This window comes from Pantherophis guttatus, chromosome 2 (genome assembly GCF_059756535.1).
Source record: "Pantherophis guttatus breed Tessera chromosome 2, ASM5975653v1, whole genome shotgun sequence".
Classification (NCBI taxonomy): domain Eukaryota; kingdom Metazoa; phylum Chordata; class Lepidosauria; order Squamata; family Colubridae; genus Pantherophis; species Pantherophis guttatus.
The window spans coordinates 254,324,662-254,337,480 of NC_142064.1; the positions used below are offsets into that span (position 1 = coordinate 254,324,662).

A 12,819-nucleotide genomic window follows, 5' to 3' on the forward strand; every position below is an offset into this window, starting at 1 on the left:
GAAGACCCTATACTATTCCAGACATTGGCTGCCCAATTTCTTCTTTAAAACCTCTAGTGATGGAGCACCCACAACTTCAACATTATGCAAACACAAGCAATAGAACACTGTCAAACTAGAGCCCTAAGAGAGCTAATTTCAATAAACATAGAGAGAGAGCTTGGGAAGGATTCCATGGATGAGAATCCTCAAGAGGAAAACAACTCAAGAAACTTGGGAAATTTTGCTTGACTTCCGGTGGCTCCGCGGACGACGAGGACGGTCTCCATAGACCGCCAGCCACCCGATCTGTAAAAACCGCCCTGACAGCGCTAAAGAGCTGTCCGGCGGTTTGAAAAAACTCTCCTTCGGGCAAAGAAGGAGAGGAGAGTCGGAGGGGGTGGGTAGAGCTCCCCAAAAGTCACTGGATTAATTCCAGGGACTCGGAGGGTGAGAGCTCCCTAGTTCACCCCTCCCATTGCTCCGGATCGCTGGTGCCTCTGTTAATCAGAGCAAGACGTCTGCGTCCAATTCTGCCGGCAAACAGTGAGTTTTAATGATTTCTAACAAGGCAGACAGAGCGGAAGCAAGAGTGCAAGCTTTCTAAAAGAAACAGAACTTAACTCCGTGAATACATTGTTGCAAACGGAGCTCTCTTGAGCTGGAGGCTGGAGAGGAAGCCTTTGTTATGGGCGGAAGGGAAAGTGAAAGTTAAAGGGAAACTGCTTGTTAAGAGCCCTCTGCCTGAAGAGTAAACTGCTGGGGATTGAGCATAGCTTGAAGAGAGGATTGTTTATTTTGGAAAAACTTTGAAATATACTTTGTAAGACTGTTTATAAGATTCTGTGGCTGTAAAAGGAAAAAACTTTTTTTAAAATAAAATGGCTGCTAAACAACTAAAGCCACCAACTTCTAAAGGGGGAGGAGGTTCCCCTGTAGTGACTCAAAAACAACAACTTCCAGCTGATACACAGTCACAAGACCTTAAAGAATTTATAATGGGTGCCCTGAACAATCAGACAGAAATGATGAAAGAATTTTCAGAGGAGCTAAAGAAACTTACAAGTGTAGTGGAGGAAAAACATGATGAAATAAGAGATGACATTGTTTATGCAGTTTCAGGACTGGCTACTCATATGTTAAAGATTGAGGAGAGAATACGGGAAATTGATGATGCTAACTTGGAGCTTGCAACTAAAGTAGGAGAGGTTATGATACAAACAGAGAAAATGGATGACGAAATGGTTATGTTACAATACAGATCAATGGAATTTGCCCTGAGGCTGAGAGGTTTGAAAGAAAAGAGTGGTGAAAATTTAAAAGATGTTTGCTCCAATGCTTTAGCAGAGCTGATCTCAGAAAGGCCAGAAGATGTGGCAATTCAAATGGACAAAATTTACAGGGTCAATTCCTGGCTGGCAAAACAAAAGCAGCTACCAAGAGATGTGGTGATTTATTTTACAACAAGGAGAGTTAGAAATGACATTTTGCAAGCTTCTTACAGAAACAAGACTAAAGTGGAGGGACAAGAGCTGGTGGTCCTGAAAGAGCTTCCTCCTAAAATGTTAAGAGACAGAAAGCAGTTTGGTTTTTTGGTGAATGAACTAAGAAACCAGCAGCTCCAGTACAGATGGGATGTCCCATTTGGGATAATAGTGACATACGCTGGCAAAGATATCGTTTAAACACAGTTGGAAAGGCAAAAGATTTTTATGCTAATGTTTTAAAGGCTGGAAGGCCACCCTCACCAGGGGGTGCTAGAAAGCAATTGGAAATTACACAACAAGAGAAAGATGGAGGGCAACCACAAACTTATGCTCAAGCACTAGCTGGAGGAGCCAATCTGGAAGAAGATCCACTATTGAGTGGGGGTCCACCACCAACCCTTGAGTCATTAACGATGATACAGCTGCCAAAAGATCAACGATTGACAAGAGCTACTTACAAACAACATCTGGCACAACAGCCTCAAGATTCAACCCAACAAGCCCAAAAAACACAAGCAGTGGGAGGAGCTAGGCCGAAGTCTAAAATGGTGGAGGAGGTTCAGCTGATGCTCTCAAAGCTTGGAACGCCCAGAGATGGCAAATAAATTTTTATCTTGGAATGTTAACGGTTTAAATTCTCCACAAAAAAGAAAGAAAATATTTCACTATTTGAAGCAATTTCAGAACGATGTCATTTGTTTGCAAGAAACGCATATTAAATCCTCAGATCAAAAGTACTTGATAAATTCGAAATTAGGTACACATTTTATGGCATCAGCACCAGAAAAGAAAAATGGACTAGTTATATACGTTAAAAGAGGCTTAGTGGCCAATTTAATTGAGGCTGACACTCAAGGTAGATATATTGCAATCGAATTAACAACACAGAATGGGAAGCTGCTTGTAATTGGAGTATATGCACCTAATCAACAACAAGATAAATTTTACAAACTTTTACATACCAAAATATTACAATCGGATTATAGATCTTTACTTCTAATGGGTGATTGGAATAGGGTATTAAATACCCAGAAAGATAAAAAAAGTCTTTCCAAGATTTCCATGCGTGCTAAGTTGCCTAAATCTTTTTTTGATATCTTGGAGGATATGGAGCTCAGAGACATTTGGAGAGAAAGGAACGTATTGGAGAGTGATTTTACTTTTTTTTCAGATAGGCATCAATCTTTTTCTAGGATTGATTTTATATTAACTACAAATGATCTTTTTTCTAGGGTGAAGAGTACGAAGATATGTCCAAGAACTTTAACTGATCACAGCCCGGTTTGGGTGGAACTAGAGCAGGAAAGAGGGGAAAGGAGGTCTTGGAGGTTAAATGAGAATTTATTTAGATATGAAGATAACTTGTGTGAGCTTAAAAAACAAATGAAAGAATTTTTTGTTAACAATATGAATAAAGGAACTTCGATGGAGATGGTATGGGATGCGTGTAAGGCATATATGAGAGGAACATTAATTTTTTTGAATAATAAATATAGATTAAAACAACAAAACAGACGGAAAGAGATAGAGGAGGAAATTAAAAAGAAAGAACAATTGCTTATAATTAACCTGGGAGATAAAAAGGCAAAAGATATGATTAATATCTTAAGAGAGCAATTTAATATGTTAATGGCTGGGCAAGTAGCAACCAGCATACAATATGCCAGACATAATACATTTTGTAATGCTAATAAACCTGGGAGATGGTTGGCTTACACGATGAGGAAAAAACAGAAATCACGTGTTATAGACAAGATAGAATTTAGAGGTAAAGAGATTTATCAACAGAACTTAATAAAAAAGGCCTTTTTGGAGTTCTATACAAAGTTATATGCTAAAGATGCAATTCAAGATGTTGATATTGATAGATATTTAAAGTTGGAGATTCCTGAATTAACGCTGGAACAGAGAGAGAGACTGAATCAGCCAATAACTTCCGAGGAAATTGTTGGGGCAATTAAACAATTAAAAATAGGTAAGGCTCCGGGAACAGATGGACTAACAGCTGTTTATTATAAACATTTACAATCTGAAATGTTAGAACCACTCAAAATTTTATTTAATAAAATACAAGTAGGAGGAGGAGTACCACCTTCTTGGAAAACAGCCTTTGTCTCACTAATTCCAAAGGAGGACCAAAATTCCATTAAACCTGAGAATTTCAGGCCAATTTCACTTCTGAATACTGATTATAAGATTTTTGCTAAAATATTAGCTAATAGATTAATGCCAGTTATGCAACAAATAATTCACAATGATCAATCAGGGTTTATAAAAGGGAGACAAATGAGATATAATGTTAGACAAATTGTAAACTTATTGGAATATTTGGAAAAAAATAATCAAGTCCTTGCAGCGTTTATATTTTTGGATGCAGAGAAGGCATTTGATCGTTTGAACTGGCAATTTTTGTTCAAAATAATAGAGAAAATGCACTTTGGGGAATATTTTACACAATCAATTAGAGCGATATACCAGCAGCAAACAGCACAAATTATAGTTAATGGAGGTTTAACAGAGGCTTTTAAAATTGAGAAAGGAACAAGGCAGGGGTGTCCTCTGTCCCCACTATTATTTATTTTGACTTTGGAGGTACTATTGAATAAGATATGTGAATCAGAAAAATTGAAGGGTATTGTAATTAGACAACAAGATTATAGATTAAGAGCATTTGCAGATGACTTGGTTATTACTTTATCCCAACCTATAGAGTCGGCTCCATATATATGGGATATAATTGATCAATACGGGAAAGTATCAGGATTTAAAGTTAATTTACATAAGACAAAGATGATAGTTAAAAATATGACTATACTTGAAAGAGATAAACTAGCAAGATTAACAGATTTTGAAATAGTTAAAAAGGTTAAATATCTAGGGGTATACATAGCAGCTTCAAATACAAAATTATACAAAAACAATTATGAGGTACTTTGGCAGAAGGTACAGAAGGTTATGGAAAATTGGAAAAAAATACAGTTGTCTTTATTGGGAAGAATTGCAGCAATTAAAATGAATGTTTTACCTAGATTTTTATTTTTGTTCCAAATGATACCTGTGCTTAAGAAAGATGAAAATCTGAGAGAATGGCAGAAAGGTGTTAATACTTTTATTTGGGCTGGGAAAAAACCCAGAATAAAAATGAAAATTATACAAGATACACGTGAAAGAGGGGGTCTTAAAATGCCTAATTTAAGATTATATTATGAAGCAGCGGTTTTATCACAAATTAGTGATTAGTTTAATTTAACTGAGGGGAGAATTTTGAATTTAGAAGGTTATGATTTGTTATATGGATGGCATGCTTATTTGTTATATGACAAAAAAGTGGATAAAGTATTTAAGGTTCATATATTAAGAAATGCTTTGTTAAGGGTTTGGAAAAAATATCAATATAAGTTAAATTATAAGATACTTTTATGGGCAAATCCTAGACATGCAATAGAAAATATACATATAGAACAAAAACAGGAGGTGATTACCTATAAAGAGCTTCTTATTATGGAAAGGGGGGTAATGTATTTGAAATCTTTAGATATACTGAGAGAAGAAGGTATAATTTATACATGGTTTCAGTACAGTCAACTTCAAGCTAGATGGAAGGAAGATCAAAAAACTGGCTTTGTGCAAAATGAGGAGAATTTGGTAAAACAAATTAGAGATCAAAAACAAATGCATATTAAAAGGTTGTATAATGTTTTATTGGAAATAGATTCTGAGACGGAATTGGTTAAAGACTGTATGATTAAATGGGCACAAAATTTTCAAGAGCCAGTAATGATGGAGACTTGGGAAAAGATTTGGATTAGAAATGTGAAATTTACACAAGCACAAAATTTAAGAGAAAATTTTTATAAAATGTTTTATAGATGGCATTTAGATCCTAAAAAATTATCATGTATGTATTCTAATGTGCAAGCTAAATGTTGGAGATGTGACTGTGATGATGCAACTTATTATCATATATGGTGGACTTGTAGAAAAATCAAAGCATTTTGGATAAAGATTTGGTGGGTGATGCAGAATATTCTTAAAAAGAGACTGAAATTTTCTCCACAGTTGTTCTTACTGGGTATAACTACGGACTGTACAGTTGCAGAGACTAAATTGATTTTGAACTTGATAACAGCAGCAAGATTGTTGGTAGCACAACACTGGAAGAAGGACTTTTTGCCTACTATTGATGACTGGATACTGAAAGTAACTAATTTAGCTGAAATGGCTAAAATTTCAGCATATCTGAAGGATCACACACAAGAAAGGTACATACAGGACTGGAGAAGATGGATTGATTATATACAAAATAAGTATCAGACCAAAAAATATCAAATAGCTTATGAATGATTTCTTTTATTTGTATAAGCGTTATATAAGTGATATTAGAAGTATTATGTTTAAGAAATAGGATTTTATATATGGGGGGGTTAAGAAAAAAATTTTTTTAGGGGTGTTAGTTTAATGATTGGTTATGCAATTTAGTTTATTGTTAAAGGTCAATAGAAATACCTTGTGTTCTGCTCTGGGAAGTCAGGGAGGGGGAGGGGGGTTGGGAGGGGGGGTTGTGGGGAAATTGTGTTTGTTTTAAAACTTTTTCAATTAAAAAAAAAAAAGAAACTTGGGAAATTTTGAAAAGTGAGATTATAAAAGCCCAGTCTAGCACAATATCAATGAAGTAGAAAAATAATATATCTCAAAAGAAACCAGCATGGCTGCATAAAGAACTCTCTGACAAATTAAAAGACAAAAAGGACAAATATAAAAACTGGAAAGAGGGGCATATAACTAAGGCAGAATATCAGCAAATAGCCCTAGCCAGCAAAGAGGAAAGCTAAAGCTCACAATGAACAAAGGCTTGAGACAAAAGTAAAAAATAACCCCCCCACCCCCATCCCCCCAAAAAAGCTTATTCCATCATGTTAAAAACAAGAAAAAAAGACAAGAAAACAGTTGGTCCATTGCTGGGAGAAAATGGCAAGAAGGTGACAAGCAACAGGGAGAAAGCTACTTAATTTCTTAACTCTTTTTTTTTTTTTTTTTTGCATCTGTCTTTACACAAAGGGAAAAAACAGTCCAATCTATCAAAAACAGCATCACAAAAAAACAGATTAGGAACACAAGTTAAAATAGGGAAGAAAATGGTAAGTAAGCACCTGTCTACCCTAGACAAGTTCAAATCACGAGGACCAAATGGATTACATCCCAAGGTTCTGAAAGAACTGGCAGACAAGATCTCAGAACCACTGAATTATACCTTTCAATGATCCTGGACCACCAGGGAACTGCCGGAAGACTAGAAAAGAGCTGATGTAATTCCCATCTGCAAAAAAGGGGAAAAAGTAGATCCAGGAAACTACAGACCTATCAGCCTGACCTCAATACCAGGGAAGATTCTGGAAAAGACAATCAAGAAACAAATCAGCGAACACCTAGATGCAAACAAAGTAATAATCAAAAGCCAACATGGGTTTGTCAAAAACAGATCATACCAAATCTTATTGCATTCTTTGAGAAAGTGACAAAATTAGGGGACCAGAGGAATGCTGTCAGTATAATTTACTTGGACTTCAGTAAGGCATTTGATAAAGTAAACTATAACCTACTACTTGATAAGATAGAAAAATGTGGGTTAGACAGCCTCACCACCAGATGGATTCGTAACTGGCTGATCAACCACACCCAACATGTAGTCCTCAATTGAACTGCATCTACATGGAGGAAAATATGCAGTGGAGTACCCCAAGTACTCTTCAACATCTTCATCAATGATTTGGATGAGGGGATAGATGGGGAACTCATCAAATTTGCAGACGACACCAAACTACCAGGAATAGCCAGAAGATAGGCTTAAGATTCAGAAGGAACTTGACAGACTTGAACATTGGGCCCTATCTAACAAAATGAAATTCAATAATGAAAAAAGTAAGGTTCTATATTTAGGCAAGAAAAACAAAATGCACAGGTACAATATATGTGGTACCTCACTCAATAGTAGTAACTGTGAGAGGGATCTTGGAGTCCTAGTGGACAACCATTTAAATATGAGCCAGCAGTGTGCAGCAGCTGCCAGAAAAGCCAACACAGTTGTGGGCTGCATAAACAGAGGGATAGAATCAAGATCACATGAAGTGTTAACACCACTTTATAATGCCTTGGTAAGGCCACACTTGGAATACTGCATTCAGTTTTGGTCGCCACGATGTAAACAAATGTTGAGACTCTAGAAAGAGTCCAGAGAAGAGCAACAAAGATGATTAGGGGGCTAAAACATATAAAGATGGTTGCTGGAATTGGGTATGTGTATGAAAAGAACGACTAAGGCTGATATGATATAAATGTTCCAATATCTCAGGGGTTGCCACAAAGAAGAGGGAGTCAATCTATTCTCCAAAGCACCTGAAGGCAGGACAAGAAGCAATGGGTGGAAACTAATCAAGGGGAGAAGCAACCTAGAACTAAGAAAAAATTTCCTGACAGAACAATTAATCAGTGGCACAACTTGACTCCAGAAGTTGTGAATGCTCCAACACTGGAAGTTTTTAAGAAGATATTGGATAACTATTTGTCTGAAGTGGTTTCCTTTCCTTCCCTCTTATTCTATTCTATTCCATTCCATTCCATTCCATTCTATTCTGGAAGCAAGCATTTCACTGGTTGTTTTTACTTTCAAGAAATTTCTCCTTAATTCTAGGTTGGATCTCTCCTTTGACAAGTTTCCATCTGTTACTTTTTGTCCTGCTCTGGAGAATAAGTCAACCCTCTCTTGTCTGTGACAGCCCCTCAAGTACTGGAAGACTGAGGCGAAGGGGTGTCTGCAGTGGTGGGATTCAAGTGATCGAACAATCGATTCTCTGCCCTAATGATTTCTTCCAACAACCAGTTCACCAAACTGCTCAGAAAGTTAACAACCGGCTCTCCCGAAGTGGTGCGAACTGGTTGAATCCCACCACTGGGTGTCTGCCATCCCAGACAGATCAGCCTTGAACACCAAAATCATGAACACTAAAACTACTTTTCTTACAGGGTTACAGAAACAGAGTCTGAAGGCGCTTCCTGCCTTCATCCTAAAGTGAACCAGGAAGGAGAAACCCTGAGACGTTTTCTCCAATTGCATTCCTATTTTGCACACAGAAACTTTTTATCACACCTTTGTCTGGGCTGCGTCTCTTCCTCCTCTTCCTCGAAGTGATTCTCACAGCTCTTTGCAGGGCAGGCAAACCCCTCAATGTGTCAGACCTGCCGCCACTTAAACCTCTAAATAAAAACCATCCTTGGCTCCACCTATTGAGAAAGGCATCGTTTTATTAGAAGGGCGTTGCAGTGATGCGTAGCCAGAACTGAGCATCACATGCCAAAAGCCCTAAGTTTAACTTTCCCCTCCCATCACTCACCCTGTGCCACCAACCAAGTTCAGGCAGGATGTTTTTGTAATGGCCAGTTGTGTACAGGAAGATATGCAGCTGGTATGCCAGGTGACTGAAACAGCAACTCCAAGAGATTCAGAACTTAACTTTACTTTTCCTGCTTTCCTCCCTGCTTCTGAAACTTAATTTTCATTTCCCCCCTTGCCTTCCGCCCGCCTCCCTCCCCACAATTCATGGCAGTCTGTGGAAGCACAAGCAAGTATAAGGTGGCAGCTAACACCAGGTTTTTCTGGATCTTCAGGAAAGCTTTTTTTTTTATTATGATTATTTCAGCCTTTGTCATTTAAAGAATATTTCAGTGTCCATGAAGCCCTTTAAAAAAACAACAACATTTTTTTCTACTTTGAAATAAGAAAGAAATCATTCTGAATTAAATCGTTTGAATTATTATGCATCCCCAGTTCTTTCCTAAGCAACCACAGAACTCAGGTTTCTGGTTTGGTGTGGATCTCTTGCATGAATCGACAGATGAATGAAAAGATAACCTGAAGAATAATTCCATAGTCCTAAGGGTTGTGAGGAAAACAAATTCTTGGGACATCTTAGCAAGATAGAAGCTTAGAAGGAATGTGTGTTAATTGAAGCCTTGCTTCTCGATATCCTTATCAAAACTTCTATGACAACTGATATGTTTCTTTTTATTATTAAGACAATAACTCTTAAAAGTATGATGAGTGGGTGAGTGAGTGGATGAGTGGGAAAGTAACTTGAGGTTTGTTCTGCTGCATGAAAAACTCCTCCAACAGAAATGCATTGTGCTCCAATTTCAGTGTTTCTCAACTCGGGCAACCTTAAGATGTACAGACTTCAATTCTCAGAACTCCCCAGCCACCCTTCCCCAGAATTCTCCTTGCTTGCTGGGGGATTCTGGGAGTTGAAGTCTACACATCTTAAAGTGGCTGAGGTTGAGAAATCCTGCATGTTTCTTTCCTGTTGTACCACCCATCCATAAATATTTTACTAGTGTTCCTCGAAATTCCAAGCACCGTGTTTCCCCGAAAATAAGACCCTGTCTTATATTTTTTTGAACCCCAAAATAAGCACTTGGTTTTATTTTTGGGGGAGGTCTTATTATTTTGGGGCACATGGAGCAAGACGGGGCTCCTCTTGCCGTCTTACCTGATTTCCACCTCTGTCTCTCTAACCCTAACCAGAGGAAATGGCACTTAAATATTTTCAGGGAGGGCTTATTTTTGGGAGGTGGCTTATTTTTGGGGAAGGCTTATTTTAGCGCATGTGCTCAAAATCCTGATTGGGCTTATTATCCGGGGAGGACTTATTTTTGGGGAAACAGGGTAGTTCTCAATTTACAACCATTCATTTAGTGACCATTCAAAGTTACTACAGCACCGAAAAAAGTGACTTATGACCCTTTTTCACACGACTGTTGCATCATCCCCAGAATCAGGTAATCAAAATTCAGAGGCTTGGCAACTGGCGTGTATTTATGACAGTTGCAGTGTCCCAGGGTCATATGGTCACCTTTTCACGACCTTCCAACAAGCAGTCAACCAGGAAGCCAGATTCACTTAACAACCGTGTTACTAACTGAACAACTGGAGGGATTCACTTAAGAACTGTGGCAAGAAAGGTCATAAAATGGGGCAAAACTCATTGAACACTTGCTTTGCTTAGCAACAGAAATTTTGGGCTCCACTGCGGTCATAAGTCAAAGACTATTGTATGGATCATTAGGTGGCCAGACGGTAGTTCTCTTCCAACCTGGCCTACCTCACAAAATAGAGAATAAAATAAAAGGAAATCTCCCATATAAGCGGCTTTTTGCTTCTGAAGTCAAGGAAGGGGGCTGAAATTAATCCAATAGATGTCTAGCAGATACTGAGAAGCAATGTTGTTGAGATGTTGAGACTCTAGAAAAAGTGCAGAGAAGAGCAACCAGGATGATTAGGGGACTGGAGACTAAAACATATGATGAACAGTTGCAGGAACTGGACATGGCCAGTCTAATGAAGAGAAGGACCAGGGGAGACATGATAGCAGTGTTCCAATATTTGAGGGGCTGCCACAAAGAGGAGGGGCGTCAACCTATTTTCCAGAGCACCTGAAGGCCAGACAAGGAATAATGGATGGAAACTGATCAAGGAGAGATTCAACATGGAAATAAGGAGAAATTTTCTGACAGTGAGAGCAATCAACCAATGGAACAGCTTTGCCTTCGGAAGTTGTGGGAGCTTCATCCTGGAGGTTTCAAGGGGAGACTGGACTGCCATTTGTCAGAAATGGTGTAGGGTCTCCTGCTTGGCCGGGGGGTTGGACTAGATGACCTACAAGGTCCCTTCCAACTCTGTTAATCTATCTGAAGTCAATGAAGTTATGCCAGTCGGAGTGCATTCGAGTTCCTAAGGCTACAAAAAAAAAAAAGAAAGAAAGAAAATGCCAAATCCCATCTTCTATACTCTGGGTCCTCAAATCCCAGCTTGGAGATTGAGGTGGAACATAACCCCGAATTCTCCTTTTAGAAATTCAAGGTAGAACTTATTACTTTTGTTTCCTGGAATGTTGAGTTCCTCCGAATCATCCAGGTCTAATCCTTCAGAAAACTTGCTTTAGAAGAAATCAACCCTCCTGTTCCCATTTTTTTCTATATCAGCCTCTTCCTACATAATCCGGAAACCTGGTGCCAATAATAAACAAATTGCTAGCATGGAATCAATGTCCAGCAACATTAAGCATTTAATCCAGCACTATTTAGAGCCTGGCTAGTCCTTTGCATGCTTTCTATTAAGAAATCTTAAATCTGCACAGCAGAATCACTTTTCAGCCATGGAGGGTGGTGGAGGAGAGATTTATACAGTATCTCACCAGATTGGGATTTGAGAGAGATTCAAACCAAGATTTTGAGCCACTGTAGAGAATTCCACCCACCTTCTACTAAACCCCAAAGTCACTTGCTAATAACACAGATTTCCAGGGAGGATTTTAACTGAAATTTGACTTCTTTTGGAACTGTACGGAAAATCCATCAGGAGCAAGATTAACAAGAGATCAGAATTCATTCCAAAAATCACCACAGCAACAAATAATGTCTTGCAGGAACTCGCTTAATGCAATAAATTTAGTGAAAATAGTATTTATAACTCACACGGACCACTTGAAAGTATATTTATTTCTATTCCAACTTTTTATTCAGTTCTTTCAGTTTTAGAGTCTGTTTTGCAAGGGAAGAGCAAAGCTGTTTGAGTCAAGTTGACTCAGGAGTAAGCAACCATTGAATTAAAATAGATTCACTTCCCATTAAGTATGTTTAGAACCTCCTAACTTTCTCAGGAAATATCAGGTATTCTTCCCCTTCTCCACCTCCTGGCTTCAGAGGCAAAGAATCAGCTGAAGTAAATAGTTAAGTTGCTTTCTTACCCTTGGGTTGAAATGCTCTTTTCTAGTTTGAATGGCTCTCCCCCACTTTTCCTCCATTGTAGTTCTTGTCTCCTGCCCAGCTCGTCCTTGTTCTTGGCACTCAGCTTCAAGGGGAGAGGGAAGAGTTCAGGAACTGAAAACTGTAGCTGGGTTCTGTGTAGCAATGATAATGCAGCATTTTTCCACCTCTGCAAACCCTCAGCATGCTAGCAAAGCTGCATCAGCATTTTTTTCACACCACTGCATTAACACTACTGCATCCAGGTTGGGAGGGAGGGAGCAGGGAGGGAGGGGTTGGAGAAAGAGCTGGACAGAAAGGCCAGTAATGATGCTAACACAGGGCATCAGTGGGTGGATCAAACGATTGTGGCAACTGATGGGGAAGGAGGAAACAGCCCCGGCAAAAAGTTATTGGTAACATGGGTTAACTTGTCAGATGTGAAGGCTCAGAACAAAAGGATTTGACAATGTAGCCATGTCCAAAAAAATAATAATAGATGTTGACACTTTGGAAAAAGTGCAAAGAAGAGCAGCTAAGATGATTAAAGGTCTGGAGA

General features: G+C 38.6%; 1 pseudogene across 1 annotated transcript in view; it reads right to left on the reverse strand.

Moving 5' to 3' along the window:
- LOC117668032 (zinc-binding protein A33-like) overlaps positions 1–12,420 on the reverse strand; it is a 29,152-nt pseudogene extending 16,732 nt beyond the window's left edge. Inside the window, exon 1 of the transcript XR_015732706.1 lies at positions 12,263–12,420. The product of XR_015732706.1 is annotated as a zinc-binding protein A33-like (transcript). The remainder of the gene's footprint in view (positions 1–12,262) is intronic.
- Between the last annotated feature and the right edge of the window lie 399 nt (positions 12,421–12,819).